The 19806-nt window shown below is 43.5% G+C and overlaps 1 pseudogene; it reads right to left on the bottom strand.

Moving 5' to 3' along the window:
* Positions 1-503: 503 nt before the first annotated feature.
* LOC143564977 (uncharacterized) lies at positions 504-1017 on the bottom strand (annotated as a pseudogene).
* Positions 1018-19806: the final 18789 nt, after the last annotated feature.

Below are 19806 nucleotides of genomic sequence, written 5' to 3'. Positions count from 1 at the left end.
TGTTGATTACTCGTTTTTATTCCGTTGCACATATATTAATTAATTGGATTAATTATTATTCGAGATAGTTATTCTACCGATTTTAATAAATAATATTTTTGACTGGTCACCATCGAGACCCAACACAATTACTATCTGTTCAAATAACATACCCGACTCCTAAAAAAGTTACGAAAAATACGCATGAAACGAATTCACGTGTTTTGGATAGTGGCCACCGAAATGACTTTCAAGAACCGTGAACCATCTAATAAAACTTATGTGCAACGGGTTTGCGGGTTGGACGTGAAGAGCAAATGCTTCCAAGATCATCGAATGTAGCTTTTAAAAGATCGGGCTTTGTAATTCATAAAGAGACGGTGGCGGAGCTTGTTGTTCGCTTGCATTATATTTTAACGTAAACACTACCTGGCTTATCTTAAACTAATAACTAAAATCAATTGTAGATAACTAAATTTTTTTTAATGGAAAGATAAAATAATAAAAAAGAAAAAGAAAAATGATCAATATGATTTTGTGCTACAATGAGAATGCAGAACGCTGCCATTAACCGGCACAACTAGCTCACAATACATGTGTAACGTAAATTTAACCTTCCAAGTTGTTCTTGAACTCCCTTTCAAAACAAACAGCATCACCTTACTTCTCTTCAACGACTGCTCCGTCATGTAACGTTCCTCCGGATTCGCCACTAGCCGGGCAATGTTTACGCCTTCGTACCCGAGCAACAAGCTTGTATCGTAAAAGCTCGCGTGCGCTTTTTGGTTGTGATTCTCAGCGCGGATGACGATCGTTAGCTTGACGGCGAGGAGGCCAGATTGGTAGTAGTCAACATGGTCCAGACGAGAGGCGCGGACGGTGAGAACCGGGATTTTTGGGGCGGAGGGCGAGGTAGCCAGAGAAAATGACAATGCCAGCGACGATGACGGTGGTGGCGATGAGTGAGCAGACGATGGCGAAGCACCAGACAACGGGGTTGGTGCGCCGTTGGCGACCGAGAGTTGGTTGTTTTGGCATTGAAACGGATGGGATCAGGTAAAACGTAAATATTTATGGGATGGGAAATGTAAATAAATGATTTTGTGGGGGTGTGTTTAGAATAATGTGAATTAGGAGGAGGTTTGAGGAATGGGAGTTGGATGGGTTTAATGGGTGGGAAAGGTTAAGGTACGTTACCTTGGACAAAAGCCACCCTTGATTTCATATTATTATTTTGTACATAACTTTTGGGCCATAGTTTCGTAGGTTTTGAAGGCTTCTATACCTAAGTTTCTTTGCTCTTGAAGGCATCTAAACCTTTTCCAAATTTAACATTATTGTTGTAAAAGGTTAATGTTAAAATCCATTCTTTTCATGAAACTTACTTTTTAATATTTAATTAATTAATTAATTAATTTTGAAGAAGCAAAAGAAAAATAAATAAAGGGTTGGGTTAAGTATACTCCCTGGTTGCTTGTCATACCCCCTCTTGAAAAAACTAAGTTTCATATTACCCTTTAAAATCATATAATTAACAAATTATCACAAAATTAAGGATTTTAGATTATTTTTTTAAAAAAAAATGCGTTTTTTTTAAGATTTTCGGTTTCGGGTTTTTGGTTTTGGGTTTCGGTTTTAGGGTTTGGGTTTAGGGTTCGGGTTTAGGTTTTCGGGTTTAGGGTTTATGTTTTCGGGTTTAGGATTTAGAGTTTCGGTTTTATTTTGTAAAAAATAAAGAGGTAAAATAAGGATATTATAAATATATATACTATTAAAATTCAAAAAAAGATATTATAAATATTTATAATATTAATATAATACTAAAAAAATAAATTAATAGTAATACACTTGATATAATTTAATTTGATATATATAGTGTAGATTATTTAGTGAAAAAAATGTTATAGGGACTAATATGAATATAAATAATGTTAAGAGCTAATAGTGATTGATGTAATAAGTTTAGGGGGTATATTTAGTAAAAATGGTATAAAGGGAGATACGTTTAACAGCACCCTAAATAAAGGATGGTTGCATGAAGCCACCAATGAAACCTCGATGGCAATTAGAGATTAATGAAGCAAAGTGGTAAATTTTACATGCAATATGTTGGTAAGGCCACGCATAATGGAGGGGCTACAAATTGGAGCAAATAGTGACACGCGGGCCCTGTCAGCAATCGATCGAAATTTGTTTTTAATGTGTAATGGTGTAGGGGGACTACAAACTGGGCCCACAGTATCATTTTTTATTATTTTATTTTTATATTTTATATTAAAACCAATTTATTTAAATAATTAAATAAAAATGTATTAAAATTAAAAAATAAATAAATAAATACATAAAACTAAAAAAACACACCAATAATAAAAATAAATTATAATAAAAAAAACACACCACAACAAAATACATGTAAAAATACAAATAAATTCGTCTTCATCTTTGTCTTCGTTCTCCTCCTCGTCTTCGACTTCAACGGGACGATTATCCCACACGTGTTGAACCAAATCCGCCTTCAGTTGGTTATGTATATCTCTTGATGTGAGCTGGTGAATGTTATACGTTCGTTGATCTTTGGTTGGTTCAGGGAACTGTTCTGGAACGCTTCCTGGTATATGGTGTTGACATATTGCTCTTCCCTCGTCTTCTAAAATCATTTTATGCAATATGATACACGTATACATGGCATCGCTCATTTTTGCCAACGACCATACATGACATGGGTTTTTCACATAATGCCAGCGTTTTTTAAAACCCCGAAACACATTTCGATATCCTTTCGCGCGGACTCTTGCTTCTTCTTAAAATATTCACTTTTTTCTTCGATCAGGTCTTGAAACGTTTTGACGATGATCGAGTACTCTGGATATATCCCATCTCCCAAATAGTATCTATGACGATAGAAGGTATCGTTGGCATAAAACGGTAAGACCGGTATGCTACGGCTGACGTAATACTCTAGCACGGGTGACGCGTTTAGAACGTTTATGTCGTTGTTGGACCCGACTGAGCCGAAGTAGGCTGACCAGATTCGAAGGTCGTGTGAACAAATGGCTTGAAGACTAACCTTTGGCACTCCATGGTCAACACGAGTGTATTGACCTCGCCATGCGGTTGGACAGTTAGACCACTCCCAATGCATGCAATCTATACTCCCGATCATGCCTGGAAAAGAATGTTTGCTTTCGTGTACATCGTATATGCGAGTCAGGTCGTTTGAAGTTGGAATACTCAGATAATGACGAGAGTATAATTGTATTATTCGTATACAAATAAATTATTAAAAAAGTATTTATATTAAAAACAATAATTAATACAAACAATTTAAATTTTACCGATGCAAAAATTCTCAAACGCGTCTCTTGTCGTTTTCTCAACCATCTTTAAATACTCGTATTTGATGTCGGTCGTGTTGCCGTATGCGAGGACGCGTAGAGCCGAAGTACACTTTTTGATGGCGGAGAATCCTAAATATCCTCTTGCGTCGGGATTCTGTTGAAAATACTCATACTCCCGCTCCATATCTCACACGATGCGCAAAAATAAACGCTTAGACATCCGAAAACGACGTCGAAACATAACGTCATTAAATGTAGGTCTGTCATTGAAGTAGTCCTTCATCAAACGATTGTTCGCTTGCTTACGATCCCGAAGGATATATGACCGCCTACGTGGCGACGAATAACTAGTAGAGCCGGACACTATGTTATTGGCGGCGGCCCGAACTGCGTTCGTGACCTCTAAATGCTCTTCCGCCACTCGTCGATGAATCTGATGAATTCTTTGACTCTCCTTGATTAGTTGATCCCAAATCTCGGCAGAATTCGTGGAATCCAGGGAACCCATTTTGTTTGAAAAAGTATGAAATGATGAAAATGATTGGTATTTATGTTTGAGTTTGTGTATGATTGGTGAAAATGATTTAATTGGTTTGATATTTATATTAAGTTTTTAATTTAATTTTTTTTATTTGACCGTTGGATAACGATAATATTAATATTATATTATTTTTTTTCTTTCTTCCGGCGATAATTCCACCCGCCCCCGCCCCCGCCCCTTTTCGGCCCAATATCACCCAGGGGAGGGGGTGGTTTGTTCCTCCCAAATGTCGCCCAAATTCACCCTTGAATAAGGTCAATATGTTGATTAATAGAGAGGTCTACAAAACCGTTACTTTTCACAAACCAAACTGGTTTGGTCAACCTCTAGTTAGTAGGATAACATAAAAGAATTAGTTAGAAGTAATATCGGTTAAGTATATTGGTTTACAAAAATTTTATTTACAAGTTTATGACTATTAATTTATAAAATAATAAAAATTTTCAAAATTATATATTAAGAAAAGGTAGGAAATGTAGGATGTTATTTTGGCAGGTATACTGGTATAGTTATTTAATTTAATTTATTTATTTATTAAGTGATAGGTTTAAATCTTTAAGGGGGTTTTATGTGAACATAAAGTTGCAAAATTTTTTTTTTTAAAAATAATAATACTAATACAGGTGTCTTTTGAAGCATGTTTTATAGATTAATTATTTAAACAAAAAAAAAAAAACTGTTCGTATGCCCAACCTAAGTGATTATCTTAACTAATTTGGTTCATATGTGTTATGTATATGTAAAATTGTAGATGTTTGCTTTAAGCCCAATAATGCAATTATACGTAATAGATAGAGAGAACCAGCATAGTGAAAAAAGAAACAAAGAAAGTTTACATTTTATTTTGTTGTCACGTTTTAGCAACAAGAAAGAAATTCAATATGCAATTATCACGATTTGAACGTTGGGGTTGGGAATTTAATTTAAAAAAATAGATAATATAAAACAACCATTTTAATCCAACTCAAAACCAAATCCAACTTAAAACACTCTCAATCTTCTACTACAAAAACTTGTTTTTTCACCACTTCAATTTAATACAAAAAAAATATGGAATTTCCGAGCAACTCGTTTCCGATAAACACTGATAGCTCTTCGTCTTCGGACGATGACATTGTTGAATGGTTCCCGTTGTTAGATAACGAACTTGAAGGCCCAAGCCATCCAAAGAAAAAAATGGTGGATCGTGATCGTATACATGCCCATGAAGTGCTAATGAACGACTATTTTATGGAGGAGCCGAAATACAATGACGAGACGTTTAGGGAACGGTTTCGTTTGCCGAAATCTTTATTTTTAAATATTGTAGCCGACGTCGAAGCAAGCGATGAATGGTTTCAAGAATCTTACGACGCGAGGGGCAAACGAAGTTTTACGCCGCTTCAAAAATGCACATCCGCTATTCGTCAATTAGCAACAGATAACTCACCCGACCAATTCGATGAATATTTACAAATGTCTCAGAGAACTTCACGTGAATGTGTCAAATTCTTTTGTAACACAGTTATTAAATTGTATGGCAAAGAGTTTCTACGAAAACCAACAAGACACGACATTACATGTCTTTACGCCGCGCATGAGGCTAGATGGCATTTTCCAGGGATGCTTGGTAGCATCGATTGTACACATATCGGATGGAGGAATTGTCCACGTGAGTTTCGAGGGGTGTATGTTAGGGGTGATATCAAATGACCGACCATCTCACTTGAAGCGGTTGCGTCAAATGATTTATGGATTTGGCATTCTTATTTCAGTGTTCCTGGCTCAAACGACGACATCATTGTTCTATACACATCACCGTTGTTTCAAAGCGTAACAGATGGTACCACACCTTTCTGTCCGTATTTTGTCAACGTGAAATATTACAGATGTGGCTACTATCTTGTCGATGGTATCTACCCGCAATTGTCTGTTTTTGTGAAAGCCTTTTCGTTTCCTGTCGAGACCAATGAAAAGACGTTCAAGAAGTGAAGAATCGGCAAGAAAAGATGTCGAGAGAGCTTTTAATGTCTTAAAGGGTAGATGGTGCATTCTTAGTCGACGGGTTCGTGCAATGAAAAAACCCACAATCTCTAGCTTAGTATATGCATGCATCATATTACACAATATGTTTAAAAAAGAAGATGTACGTGCAATTTCTCTAGATTGGGTGCCGGATCCTCCTAATCAAGTTCCCGTTCCTGAGAATGTGCAATTAGACTTGTGGGATGAGGATATTCACCATCGGTTGAGATATGATCTAGTTGAAGTTGTAAGTTCTTTATGTTTGGAATTTCTGGATTCGGACGAGGAGTTAGATTGTTTATTGTAACTTTTATTTTTTAATTATAATTTTTAAGTTGTAATGTTCTATTAAAATATTGCTTTTATTTTTTAAGTTATAAAAAAACATATAATAATAATAATAATAATAATAATAATAATAATTAAACCATCACTTATACATAATACTGACATGATTTAATAAGAGTAGAAAAATATTGATGATTGATATGCCTTAAAATTCCTAGCAAATATAAGATTATTCTTTCAGTCACATATTAAGTTATATATATTTAAGTTAGTAATTGACAAAGAAATCCCATTGAAAGCTAATATAGATATTAGATTACGTTTCCCGTTATGAAATACTATTTTCATAATTTATTTATCATTTGCTAATTCTCTAATCTTAACTTTTTAAAGTATAATCGAACATGTTGTTTATGTGTTTAAAGATAACAATTCAAATTTAAGAGATGTCAAAAAAAAATGCTAAGGCAAACAATGGAGGGTTTAACTTGAGGCTATGTGTAGTGGAATGACTTCAAATTGGGGCGAATTTCAACACGTGACGCTCAATCAGTAAATGATATGTTTCTGTTTTTGGGTGTAATGGTGTTGTAGCTCCTCCTTTGCCACGTCATAATTTTTTATTATTTTCTTTTTATTATTAAATTAAACAAATATAAAATCTATTAATAATTAAATTAATTAAATAAAAGAAAATAAATTATAATCAAAATAAAAAACACACAAAAAACATACTAATATATTCGTTAACTCCGTCTTCGTCTTCCTCCTCGTCTTCATCTTCGTATTTATATTTAAATTGGTTTGGTATTTATATTTAAATTTGTATATGAAATGCTGAAACTGGTTGAATTGGTTTGGTATTTATATTAAGTTTTAAAGTTTTTTTTATTTGTTTTGATCGTTCAACGGTCGTTTTTTTAAATTATTATTATTTTCCTACACTAAACGGGCGATGAATACTTTTCGCCTGTAACAACTCGGGTTTTCCAAATTTACATTAACCGACCCGTTTTACGTTCGGGAACTTTTACCAAGAAAATATCGCGTTGTTCAAATTATTATTATTTTATTATTATATATATAAATAACTTTGGTTTAAATACAATTTCAACCCCTAAACTATAGTTTAACCTATTTTTGTTTCCATTCTCTAACTCTAGGAATTAATATGCAAACTTATGTTATAACCCATTTAACAAATCGGATAACCAAGATTCAAGCCCGTTTACCCATATCAACATTCTTACCGTATACCCGTTTTGATTTCTTGCTGCGTAATTCTCGTTGTATAATTGTAATTGATCGCCTTAAATCGTTGATAATGCATAAACAATTCACACCGACAATCTATTTATAGATTATAATCAAAAAACGATCTTAATTTCGTTATATACACATCGTCTTGTCTTTATCATTATAGCTAAATACGACCTAGACCCAATGAAAATTCAATTAAACTTGGGCACAGCTCCTTCTTCCTCTCGCCAATAAAACCCCTATAGTTAATTGTGTAATTATGGGTTGTTCATATCGTTTTGTGTTCGCGTTTTGGCCGCAAATCATATCTCATCGTTCATCATTGATTTTCACTGTTTAAGGTCATCTATATATTCAACAAGTTCGTTTTGAATCCAAGTTCGATAACCCCAACATTAATTACTTAGATGCTGAAGAAACACTAGGCGACCCGGGGCAGATTACGGATAATCTGGGGGTTAAGTAATGTCTCCCACGAGGATGAGGTCCAACAGAGAAGATTGTTCTTCAGGTGACCTGCAAAACAGACACCGTAAGCTCGTCACTGAGAAGGGGGGGTTCCTCCTTGTGACCACCCTCCGGCGTGAGAATCAGACTAGATTGCTCTGAATATAAGTGTATATTAAGAGATTTCTAGATAAGAATGAGATATTAGATGATGTCCTTACCATTCCAAGGTGTCGGAGTATTTATAGCCGAAGGTAGGTTTCCTAGAAGGTACAGCCGGCTGAATAGTATTCCTGTTCTACCAACAGTGGACTACGCACATGCCATGCTGGTTGGTGAATAGACTACGGCCGACAGTAACAAAGTCGGCTGTATACTGTTCCTTTACTGCCGGCTATGCACTGTTCCACCAACTGTAGGCTGCGCACGTCCCATAGTAAGGGTTGATGAGTAGGCAGCGGCTAATAGTGACAAACAGTACTAGAGGGTGCTCCTCCTCGTACTGTTGTCGGTGAGCTGTCACCCTGTGATTGGTTCATGGGCTGCTCTGGTCAGATCGTCTGTTCTGCCCATATCTTAGTAGGTATAGTACAAAAGATCTTTCAGAAGCATACGGACTGGCTCATTTAGGCGGGATTATTCCCGCCTTGCTCATTCCTTCATGTGACTACTGAAGTAGCTAGTGCCTTGTGCGTGTAGCCTTGCTGTCAGTGCGGGTAGCCTTCCCTGATGGCTTGTATCCGCAACTGCGGGAACAAGCGGGGTACTTCACCATTGGGAGGCTTTCCCTGCGGGTACAGCTGGCGTACTGCGCGTAAGGTTTTCTCTGAGCATGGTGGGTCCTGCGGGAGCAGTTGGTCGTAGCGCAGACGTCCCTGTTCAAGGTGAGTCTTGCGGGTCCAACTGGGCTCTGCTGGGACCTACCACTTCAAGTCCCCCCAGTCCAATGTTCTTCTCATGAATTAATAATAAGTGAGGTGAACTTTTGGACTAGCAAGGGGTTTTGAAAAGGGTTTTTAGTTTTAAGGTTTTCCGTGGGGATTCCTCCCGCGGTAGTCCTTATGTCACTTGCAGAAATTCCCGACTTTCCTGCTTGATCTTTGGGTATGATGCGGGTAGGTCTGTAACCTCCTCGCAAGTCAGGAGCGTTGAGTCCCACTTGTGTGGATTCTCCATGAGGTTTTGGTAGTTTTGAACATAGTGATCAATTATGTTAAAACCACCAATTCCATCCTGAAGCTTCAAACAATGTAGTTCTCGACGTTCCCGCTATGCGGGGATGTTATTCCCGTTTCCGCAAGCATTGCCCAGAAGATCCTTCTTGGTTTCAATTCCCTGCGGAGCGCTAGGTATGTGAAGGGTTTTGTCTTGACACTGTACCCGCACTCGTCTTACGGTTACTTTACTTCCAAGGTATTCCTGGCGTCAATTCCCTGCAGGTGCTAAGTATGTGAAGGGTTTTGCCTTAACACTGTACCCGCACCTGTCTTACAGTTACTTGGTTGCCAAGGTAAGGGGTATTTTCCCGCCTACTTTTGAATCTTTTTTGAATTTTTTGAAATTCGAAGAGTTGGTGAAAGGATAAGAACAGTCCAAACCTCTGAAACGTCGTGCGACGGTTTCTTCTAACTGTGTCAGGACGTGCTGGAAGTTATGGTGACGTGACAGTACATGGTCATTCCAGACGCTTTTTCAGGCGCGTGGGCGCGATTTTTCGGGCGCGTGGCCGCGAAATTAATGGTACGCGTCCTTTCAACAGCTGTTGCCAGCTTGCTTTTTGCCACGTGTCATAGTTTCATTGCACCTTCGATTTCTCTCTCTTCCGCATTAATTTCATCGCATTAATTGCGATTAGTATATAAAGGGGGAGAGAGTTCTTTGTAATCCACACTTTCACTTTTCTCATCTTTAAAGCGATTTCCGGCGAATACTCAAACTTTTCAGTCGAGCATTCTCTCGAAATCGTTTTCTTCTTTCATCTGCAAGATGTCTTCTCACGATCTCGAAGCTACAGCCCAGGAGGCTGGGGTGTTCACCGATGACAAGAGTACTGCTGGCGAGTGCCAGTGTGCTTTGCCTGTCGATCTGTACCAGTACATCGTCAGGAAGTTCATGCTCGAGTCTCTCGAGCCTGAGTTTCCTGAACCCCATCAAACGGTGTATGATGCCCCCAGAGGCAAGATCGGGGTATATGCTGCATTCTTTGTTTATGGGAATCTTAGGTTCCCATTGACAAAGTTTGTCTACCGTGTCCTGGAGAGGCACGGTGTGCACCTGACCGAGGTGCACCCGATGGCGATCGCGAAGATTCGCCACTTCGAGTGGGTGTGCCGGATTCTGGGCATTGAGCCCTTCGTCGACCGCCTGATGACCTTCTACTCTTGGAGGTGCATCCAGGGGTGGTATACGCTGATAACCCGGATTAAGGGTTTAAAGATTTGCGCAACCGAGCGCAGTCTTCGCTCGTGGAAGCGAGAGTTCTTCTTCATCTCCGCCCGTTCCATCCCCCTTGCCATGAAATTTAAGAATGGGCAAGCTCTCCCAAGCCTTCACGCCTCCAACTACCAGGAGGCGGAATGGTTCTCGAAGATATCCCGGGTCCAATCTCCGGTTTACCGGTTTGCGGAGTCCGGGATGGTGATGCTCGGGATGAGCCGGGTGTGGAAGGATGCGGATGCGCGAAAGATCCCGATCGTCCTCGAATACGGTTTGAACTCTGTTCCTTACGGTATGCTCTGTTTCTTTTTGTTGATTTATAATCTCTTCTAACTTCTTTCCTGTTTATTTCAGAGGGGAACGACTTGCAGTCGCTCCTGTATCCGCGGGAGGCTGACGGTCCCGCTCGGATGGGTACTCGTGCTCTAGATGAGAACGAGTTGCCCATCCTAGAAAAAACGGCGGATCGGTTCGTGGAGGTCTACCCGCAAGGCCACGAGATCCTGAGCGCCAGGCGGCCAGGTAAGGCGCTATTCAACCCTCGACCCCTCAATGTTGAAACCTCTGCCGGAATTCCTCTAATCTTATGTTCTGATGAGGAATCCGCAGATGGTCCTCCGTTGGTGCGGAAGAAGAAGGCTGCCGGCGGGAAGGGGAAGGAGAAGGTGGCCTCCATTGCCGATCCGGTGCCTCGGTCTGACTCCGAGGCCGAGAGCGAAGAGGTGGCGGGGAACCCCGGTGGTGAGAAGACCACCGCTCCGGAGGCTGTGACAACTGTCACCTCCTGAGAGCCCCGGATGACGACGGTGAGCGGCGCGAAGAGGCCGGCTCCATCGGGTTCATCCCCGCCTGTCCGCACTTTCAGGCTCAAGAAAACCCGTAAGTACAAACTTTATTTTTAACTTCATAGTTTTCCATATTTAATACTTTTCTTTGTGCAGGCGTGGATGTTGACGCATTCCAGGGTGGAGCAGGGAAGAGTACTCCCCCGCCCATGACGGTAGGCTTGGTCAGCCTACCTGAGGCGACGACCCAGGCGGCTGCTCCTGCTTCCGCTGGTTCAGTTGCTCAATCCATTGAGCCAACTGTTCCAGCTGTGATGACATCACCGCCGGCTGTCAGTGCCATTTTTACAGCATCTTTCACTGAGCCGGCGGTTACTTTTGCTGCGGACTCTGCAACGGCGACCGCGGCGGCCGCGGCGGCCTTCACCATGCCTCCTCCGTCATCGGCAACGACGGCCGATCCTTCAGGTATGCATGGGGCTTCTCGCCAACCTCTGCCTCCTTCCCATCTACCTGACCTTTTGGACGGATTTCCCTTAGGTTCAGGTGATGGGTTTGGCGGCTATCGGCCTGTTATTGACCCTACAGGTACGTAGGGTTCTTTTGGCCTATTTATTTATTTTTTATATCATCTTTTCCTAACTGCTTTTTGTTTTTTGCAGTGTCGGATTCCAATGAAGTGTATGTTCCACGATGGAACATCCGCCGAGGAACAACCCTTCGCACACCTGTGGAGTGCGTGGAGTGGGCTCGTCACGCAGCTCCCAGTGGTGCGTTGGGGTAAGCCATGGCTAGCTACCAGAAGGGTAGGCTAACCAATGAGCTTCGGGTTCTCCTGGCCCGGATGCAGCCGCGCGTCGAGCTGCTTTGTCGTGAAAACGACAAGTTAAAAGCAGCTCACATACAAGAAGTAGCTCAGGCGCGGGCTGCCCGGGAGGAGAATAGGAGGCTCTCCGCCGCGGCTGCGGTGAAGGAGAAGGCGTTCAAGGCCCTTGAAGTCGAGGTTCAGGCCCGTCTCGAGGCCCGTTCCAAGGCTGCCCAAGCTGTTAACGAACAGCTTTGGCTAGCTAAGGAAACTGCTAGGAACGCGACTGAAAGGGCCACCAAGGCTGAAGCTGTTGCTGAGCCTTTACGCCTCGAGAATGAGGAACTTAAAGCTAAATTAGAGGCGCTCCAACAGGCTCATGATGCCTTGGCGATGGAGGACGCGAAGAAGCTCCAAGAGATCCTGGACCAGAGGGGCGTGCTTGACCACACTGAGCGGAAGCTAAAGGGCGTCGAAGAGGCTGCTGCAAAGGAAGTGTTGCTTGCCAACCTCAATAAAAGTGAAGCCGAACGCGCCTGTAATCAAGCTCAAGCCGCCCTCCAAGAAGCTCTGGTTGCCAAGGAATGGCTTCTTCGAGAAGCGTTGTCTCAGGTAAGCTTTTCATGTCTTTACGCTTTTCTTTGTAAATAGAAAAGGTTTTGATACTTGTATTTTTCTTTTTGTAGGTTGTGCATCGGGTCTTCACGGAGACGTCTTATGACGATGCTATGAGCACAGCCCTCAACGCTTCTCACGAGGATGGGGTAAAGGCCGGCTTCCTGCTTGGTCTAGGGTTTGTTGAGAAAGGCATCCCGCCTTCCAACTTCCCTTTGTATAATGTGGATACTGAAGCTGTTTATGACCAAGCAGTGAATCAGTATGCCGCCTTCCCGCATCCGGTGGTGGAGAAGTAAACGAAGTCGCTGCTGCTGATGATGGGCTAGCTATTCTTAAAGCTTTCCTTGAACCGCCACGCTCTACTGATGGTGCGGGTCCAAGTAGAAGTGGTCCTGAAGCATGATCCTGAAGATCCCTCTCCACCATTAGCGTAGATTTTTGTTTTTGTATATCTTCTTTTGTATGCGGGTATGTACCCAGCAATCTTTGTAATATTTGAATTTGATGGAATAAAGATTGTGTTAATCCCTTGCCTTGTTTATTTTACGCATGTTTTGATTTAACTTAGCAATTTCTTTAGTACTTAGATAAGTTAACTTTTTAACGTGGCCAATTATAAGTTTGTTTCGCTTCCTCTTTCATGATTGTGCGGGTATGACCGTCACTTACACTTAGTAGGATGGCTTAACTTTACTTATATCTGTCCTGCGTGGAAGTTTTCCTCATCTTTTCCTTTGAAATTTTCTAAGTGTTCAGAATAAGTTAACCTTTGGACGTGGTAGATAATAAGTTGAAGTTTTGCCTCCTTGTTCGTGATTGTGCGGGTAAGACCGTCACTTGCACTTACATGGATAGCTAAACTTTACTTACATCTGACCTGCGTGGAGGTTTCCCTTAAAACTTGAAATTTTTACCGTTGTGTTTTAGCGGGTTTTGCCGCCTTCCACACGTAACGACTTACTTCTTCCCCTATTTATGCGGTGAATACCGGCACATCAGTGTGGGAAGTTCATAAGTATAAAGGTAAGGTTATCAACACATTGTGAAAGGAGAATCATTTCCATTAGAAGTGGCTCTAGGCCTTTTCTTTACAAGTTTGGAATTGATCTACATATAACATTTGCGTAATTGAGCTCCATTCCATGTTCTTGGGATGGGAGTGCCATCGAGCCTTTCGAGCCGGTATGCGCCCTTTCCCAGAACTTCTTTGATAATGTATGGCCCTTCCCAGACCGGGGCCAGCTTTCCTGGGCGTTCTTGGTTCGAAGCCTCTTTGTTACGCAGTATGTAATCTCCTACATTGAAGTTGCAGAGTTTTACCCGCGTGTTGTAGTACTTTTGCATTTGTCGCTTGTAGTTCTCTTCACGCACTGCGGCTAAGTCTCTGCGTTCCTCGGTTAGCATAAGGTCTAACCGTCTTTCCGCATCATTGTCTTCTGGCTGAATCAAGACCCTTGGTGAGGGTAAACCGATTTCGACCGGGACCATGGCTTCAGTGCCATAAGTGAGACTGAACGGGGTTTCTCCCGTACTGGCCTTCTTCAGCGTTCTGTTTGCCCAAAGGACGTGCGGAAGCTCGTCCACCCAGCCGGATCTGTGTTCCAAGAGTCTTTTCTTTATGCCTTCGACGATGCTTTTATTTGCTCTTTCCACCTCACCATTACCTTGCGGGTGTGCCACTGAGGTAAAGGTGTGGGTGATTTGAAGTTCTTTCAGCCACTGTTGTAGCTTTTTGTCAGCAAAGTTGGTGCCGTTATCGCTCACCAAATTCTGTGGAAGTCCAAAATGACAAATAATAAATTCCCAAATAAATTTTTTGATATGTTTCGCGGTTGTTTGGGCTAAGGGTTTTGCTTCTATCCACTTGGTGAAGTAGTCGATGGCTACCACTAGGAACTGAACATTTCCTGCTGCTGTAGGAAATGGGCCTGTCACATCGATGGCCCACTTCTGAAATGGCCATGAAGAGGTGACTGGGACAAGCTCATTCTTCGGGCGGTGCGTGTTGGGTGCGTAGAGCTGGCAAGACCTGCATTTTCTGATGTATGCCAGCGCATCCGTATGCATCCCCGGCCAAAAGTATCCCGCGTTGTTTAGCTTAGCTACAACAGCGCCTGGACCTGCGTGTACTCCACAGATGCCTTCGTGTACTTCCCTTAGGAGGTAGTCAGCATCTTGGTTGTCCACGCATCTTAAGAGTGGGCCAAGAAAGTTACGTCTGTAAAGGATGTCATCGATGAGTTGATAATTCAATGCTTTACAGCGTAGTTTTCTTGCCTGTGTTTTTGACTCTGGTAGTGTACCTGCCGCAAGGTATTTTATTATTGGTGTCATCCACGTTTCTGTGCCGGTTTGGATGACACAAATTTCCTTGTGCGGGACCGAAGGTGCCTCGAGGAGTTCAATGCGGATGTCCTTTCCCAAGTGGGTGAAGGCTAATGATGCCAGCTTGCTTAACGCATCCGCAGATTTGTTTTCACTACGCTTGACGTGTATGACTTTACAATCATTAAAATCGCGCATAAGGGTTTTTGCTTGTGCGAGGTACAGGGCCATTGTGTCGTTCACGGCCGTGTACGTTCCGTTTATTTGGTTGGCTACTAACATGGAATCCACGTGGGCTTCCAAGTATTTCACTCCCATCTTACGCGCAATTCTCAGCCCGGCCAAGAATGCTTCATACTCGGCTTCGTTATTCGTACTTGGAAAATCTAGTCGAATAGCGTAAGTGTATTCTTGGCCTGCTGGGTTGGTTAGTTTCAGCCCTGCGCCTGAACCCTCGTTACTGGCTGCTCCATCAGTGTAGAGTCGCCAGACATCATTGATGTCTTGTGTTGGAGAGGGTTGAGCCTCTTCCTGGCACTCTTTTTCCCGTGATGCAGGCACTTCCACAATAAAGTCGGCCAAAACCTGGCCTTTTAGGGCTGGTCTTGGCTTATACTTTATCGCGTACTCCCCCAACTCAATTGCCCATTTGGCTAGGCGTCCCGATAACCCGGGTTTGCCTAGAACGTTTGCAAGTTTGAAGTTGGAGAGGACGGTGATTGGGTGACCCTGGAAATATCGTCTTAACCTGCGTGAAGCGTGTATAAGTGCTAAGACTAATTTTTCGAGGGTAGAGTACCGGGTTTCTACGTCTGTTAGGATACGGCTGACATAATAGATTGGCATCTGGATGCCTTTTCGCTCTACTAGCAGGACCGCCCCGGTTGCTCTATCTGTTGTGGAAAGGTATAGGATTAACCCCTCCCCCGCTTCTGGTGTCGTGAGCGTTGGGAGTTCGATCAAGCGTGACCGAATCTCCTGAAAAGCTGCTTCCGCTTCTGGTGTCCAGCGGAAGTGCGTTTTCTTTAAACAGTTTCTCAACGTTGACACGAAAGGAAACGACTTATCCGCGTGGTTTGCCAAAAAGCGATTGAGTGCGACTAGTCGTCCATTCAGTGTCTGAGCCTGTTTGATGGTAGTAGGTGATTCCATTTTGATAATGGCTTCGACCTTTTCAGGGTTCGCTCTGAAGCCATCTTTAGTGACGATGACCCCTAAGAACTTCCCTTCTTCCATTCCAAAGGCACACTTGCTCGGGTTGAGCTTCATGTTTATCTTCCTGAGCGTGTTGAAAGTTTCTTCGATGTCTTTCAACATCGCTTCTGCGTCAGGGCTTTTGATGACCAAGTCATCCATGTAAACTTCCAAGTTCCTCCCAATTTGGGCATGAAACTGGTTGTCCATCAGGCGTTGGTATGTGGACCCGGCATTCTTAAGTCCGAATAGCATCATTTGGTAACAAAATGTGCCATCGGGCGTCCGAAAAGCGGTTTTGTCCTGATCATCAACGGCCATGTGGATTTGATGGTACCCCTTATACGCGTCCAGGAAGCATTTAAGGCGAAACGGTGCTAACGAATCCACTTTAAGATCAATTTCGGGTAACGGATAACAATCTTTGGGGCATGCTTTGTTCAAGTCTTTGAAATCTATGCACATGCGCCATTGTTTGTTATTCTTCGGTACCATAACGGGATTTGCAACCCATGTTTGATATTTACTAACGCGTACGATGCCTGCGTCAAGGAGTTCCTTGACTTGGGTTCTACACGCGTTAGTTTGTTCTGGCCCCATTACTCTGCGCTTTTGTACGACTGGCGTAACAGCCGGATCGCATTTGAGCTTATGCTCTGCCTTACTTCGGGGTACACCAGTCATGTCAGCTGGTGTCTATGCGAAGATGTCAGCGTTTTTCTGTAATAAGCGCTTGAGTAAGGTGCGTGTGGGATCAACAACTGTTGGGCCAATGGAAACGGCCTGGTCAGGGTATTTGCCGTTGAAGGCCCATCTTTCTGGCTCGGTGATGGTTGGTTTAGCCATCTTTGGTTTGGGTTTAGATGAGACAGATGCGATGCATACCTGGGGAATGCCGGTGATCATCGCTACACCCTCAGCTGTTGGACATCCCATCAAGCCGTGGACTGAGGATACCACGGTGTTGAATCTTGCCATCCCGTCTCTTCCGAAGAGAATGTCGTATGTGTGGTGTGGCTTCCTCATTACGACAAAATCCACGTCTTCTGTGCGTGAGTGATTCCCGTCCGTAAGAGTGACGGGTAAAGATAGGATGCCCAGAGGGGTGTTTGTGCTACCATCGAACCCTTCCATCGAGGCGCAGATCGTTTCCAGGCGCTCTTTGTCTTCGTCATCTAGCTTGTCGAAGAACTGCCTGTACATCACCGTTGACGAGGCGCCGTTGTCAGCAAGAGTGCGAGAAGTGATGTAGTGCCCCAGCTGGCTTTTGATGACGATAGGGCCTTCTTTGCTGGGTCCTCCTGGCACTCGCGGGAAGCGCACCTCAGCTTCCTTCCACGCGCATGGTTCTGTCGTTCGCCTTTTTCTTCCTCTGATCTTACCATGAACCATGTTGATGCTGATGTCAACGGGCTTTCGTCCGTTGCCTCGGTACCGGTTATCGTTCCTTCCTCCCTTCTTGATTGATGCCACCAGGTGTGCAAGTCTTCCATCCTTGACGAATGCTTCAACAATATCCTTCAAGGATGTACACTCTTCCGTACTATGACCTTTTGTCCCGTGGAAGTCACAGGATTTGCTCTGATCCGCATTGGGTCGCTGCCGGATCATTGGAGCTTTTGGCCATGGTAGCTTTTCAGTGGCAAATATCTCTGTGACGCTTTTGGTAAGTGGCGTCCACCGGTGTTTTTGGCTTGAAGGGTGTGTGTTATTTCTTCCGCCAACAAGAGGGTGAGAGCTGGATGAGGTGTCAAAGTTTACCCTTGACTGCCAAATACCTAGCTTCCTCTTTTTGTTCTGCCGGGCGATCCGAACATTGTTTTCTCTAGTCCTCTGCGTGTAGAGGTGTGTACTCTAGGGAAGATCCCTTCCCAGTTGCTTCTCCGTCTCGGCAAAGCGCTTGGCCGCCGTCATGATGGCATCCCATGTTGATGGCATGCCGTCCCTACCCGTCAATGTGCGGATAAGCTCTGGGTATTCGGCACCCTGGATGAAAGCGGCGCGAACAAGATCTTCACTTATGTTGCCGAGACTTAGCTTTTTGGAGTTGAAGCGAGTGATGAAGTCTAGTAAAGATTCATCCTCTTCTCTAACGCAGTTGAGGATCGTCCACTGTTCTTCAGTATATTTCCTTTGCTGGCTGAAGTGCTGGCTGAACTTGTTCTGAAAGTCTGCCCAATCATAAATGTGGTGGACCGGTAAACGATCGAACCATGCCCTGGCCGCTCCAACCAGAGTCATCTGGAACATATAACACCACGTGGGTTCCGTCCAGTTACTGACGGTTGCCCCCGCAATGAATCTGTTCAAGTGGTCGTCTGGGTCGGATAGACCATCATAAGTGCCGATATTGGACATTTGTTTGGCACTTCTCGGGGCGATTGCTTCCGCAATGTCCCTTGCGAACTTAGACTTTCTTGCATTTGCAGCAGTTGGTCTAAAGGTTTTGGAGAAGTCACGCGGGTTTCTCTCCGCATTTGTTGGTTTAAAGGCTTCCCCAAAATTCCTTGTCGGTTGGAAGTCCGTTTCCTTACGCTTCCCTTTTGCCTTATGGCGAGGGTTTGCGTCGGTATCGGATTCTTCCCGCTCATCGTCTGAGTACTCGCACTCACTGTTCATATTGAGATGTTGGCGAGTACTGCCGAATTCGTCAGCCTGTTGAACTGAACGCAAGCGTTCATCCAACTCAGCTTGGAACTCTTTCTGACGTGCTTCGGCCCACGCCTTAACTTGATCTAGTGTTTGGCGAGGGACCCTCGTTCGTTTCTCCAACTGGGCATCAGTGAACCCCAGTGGAATATTTACTGCACTTGCCCCGGCTTGGATAACCGAGGTAGTGTTCGTAAGATTTGTATAACCGCCAGTGTTCCCCCCAGTTGCTGGGGTTGTGGTTACCGGGGTTTCTTGGTCGCTTACTGGCCTTGGGACCGGAGTAACGTTAACCATTTCATCAGAAATTTTGAAAAAACTAAGAATTAGTTCTAGCTTTTATGCACGGATGGCGCCAATGAAGAAACACTAGGCGACCCGGGGCAGATTACGGATAATCTGGGGGTTAAGTAATGTCTCCCACGAGGATGAGGTCCAACAGAGAAGATTGTTCTTCAGGTGACCTGCAAAACAGACACCGTAAGCTCATCACTGAGAAGGGGGGGGGGGTTCCTCCTTGTGACCACCCTCCGGCGTGAGAATCAGACTAGATTGCTCTGAATATAAGTGTATATTAAGAGATTGCTAGATAAGAATGAGATATTAGATGATGTCCTTACCATTCCAAGGTGTCGGAGTATTTATAGCCGAAGGTAGGTTTCCTAGAAGGTACAGCCGGCTGAATAGTATTCCTGTTCTACCAACAGTGGACTACGCACAGGCCATGCTGGTTGGTGAATAGACTACGGCCGACAGTAACAAAGTCGGCTGTATATTGTTCCTTTACTGCCGGCTATGCACTGTTCCACCAACTGTAGGCTGCGCACGTCCCATAGTAAGGGTTGGTGAGTAGGCAGCGGCTAATAGTGACAAACAGTACTAGAGGGTGCTCCTCCTCGTACTGTTGTCGGTGAGCTGTCACCCTGTGATTGGTTCATGGGCTGCTCTGGTCAGATCGTCTGTTCTGCCCATACCTTAGTATGTATAGTACAAAAGATCTTCCAGAAGCATACGGACTGGCTCATTTAGGCGGGATTATTCCCGCCTTGCTCATTCCTTCATGTGACTACTGAAGTAGCTAGTGCCTTGTGCGTGTAGCCTTGCTGTCAGTGAGGTTAGCCTTCCCTGATGGCTTGT

Source organism: Bidens hawaiensis, unplaced genomic scaffold (genome assembly GCF_021521415.1).
Source record: "Bidens hawaiensis isolate Kalapana, Puna unplaced genomic scaffold, B.hawaiensis_p1.1 tig00022193_1, whole genome shotgun sequence".
Taxonomy (NCBI): Eukaryota; Viridiplantae; Streptophyta; class Magnoliopsida; order Asterales; family Asteraceae; genus Bidens; species Bidens hawaiensis.
Note: the sequence above shows the minus strand (reverse complement) of the source record. Positions and strands in the feature narration are given on the sequence as shown.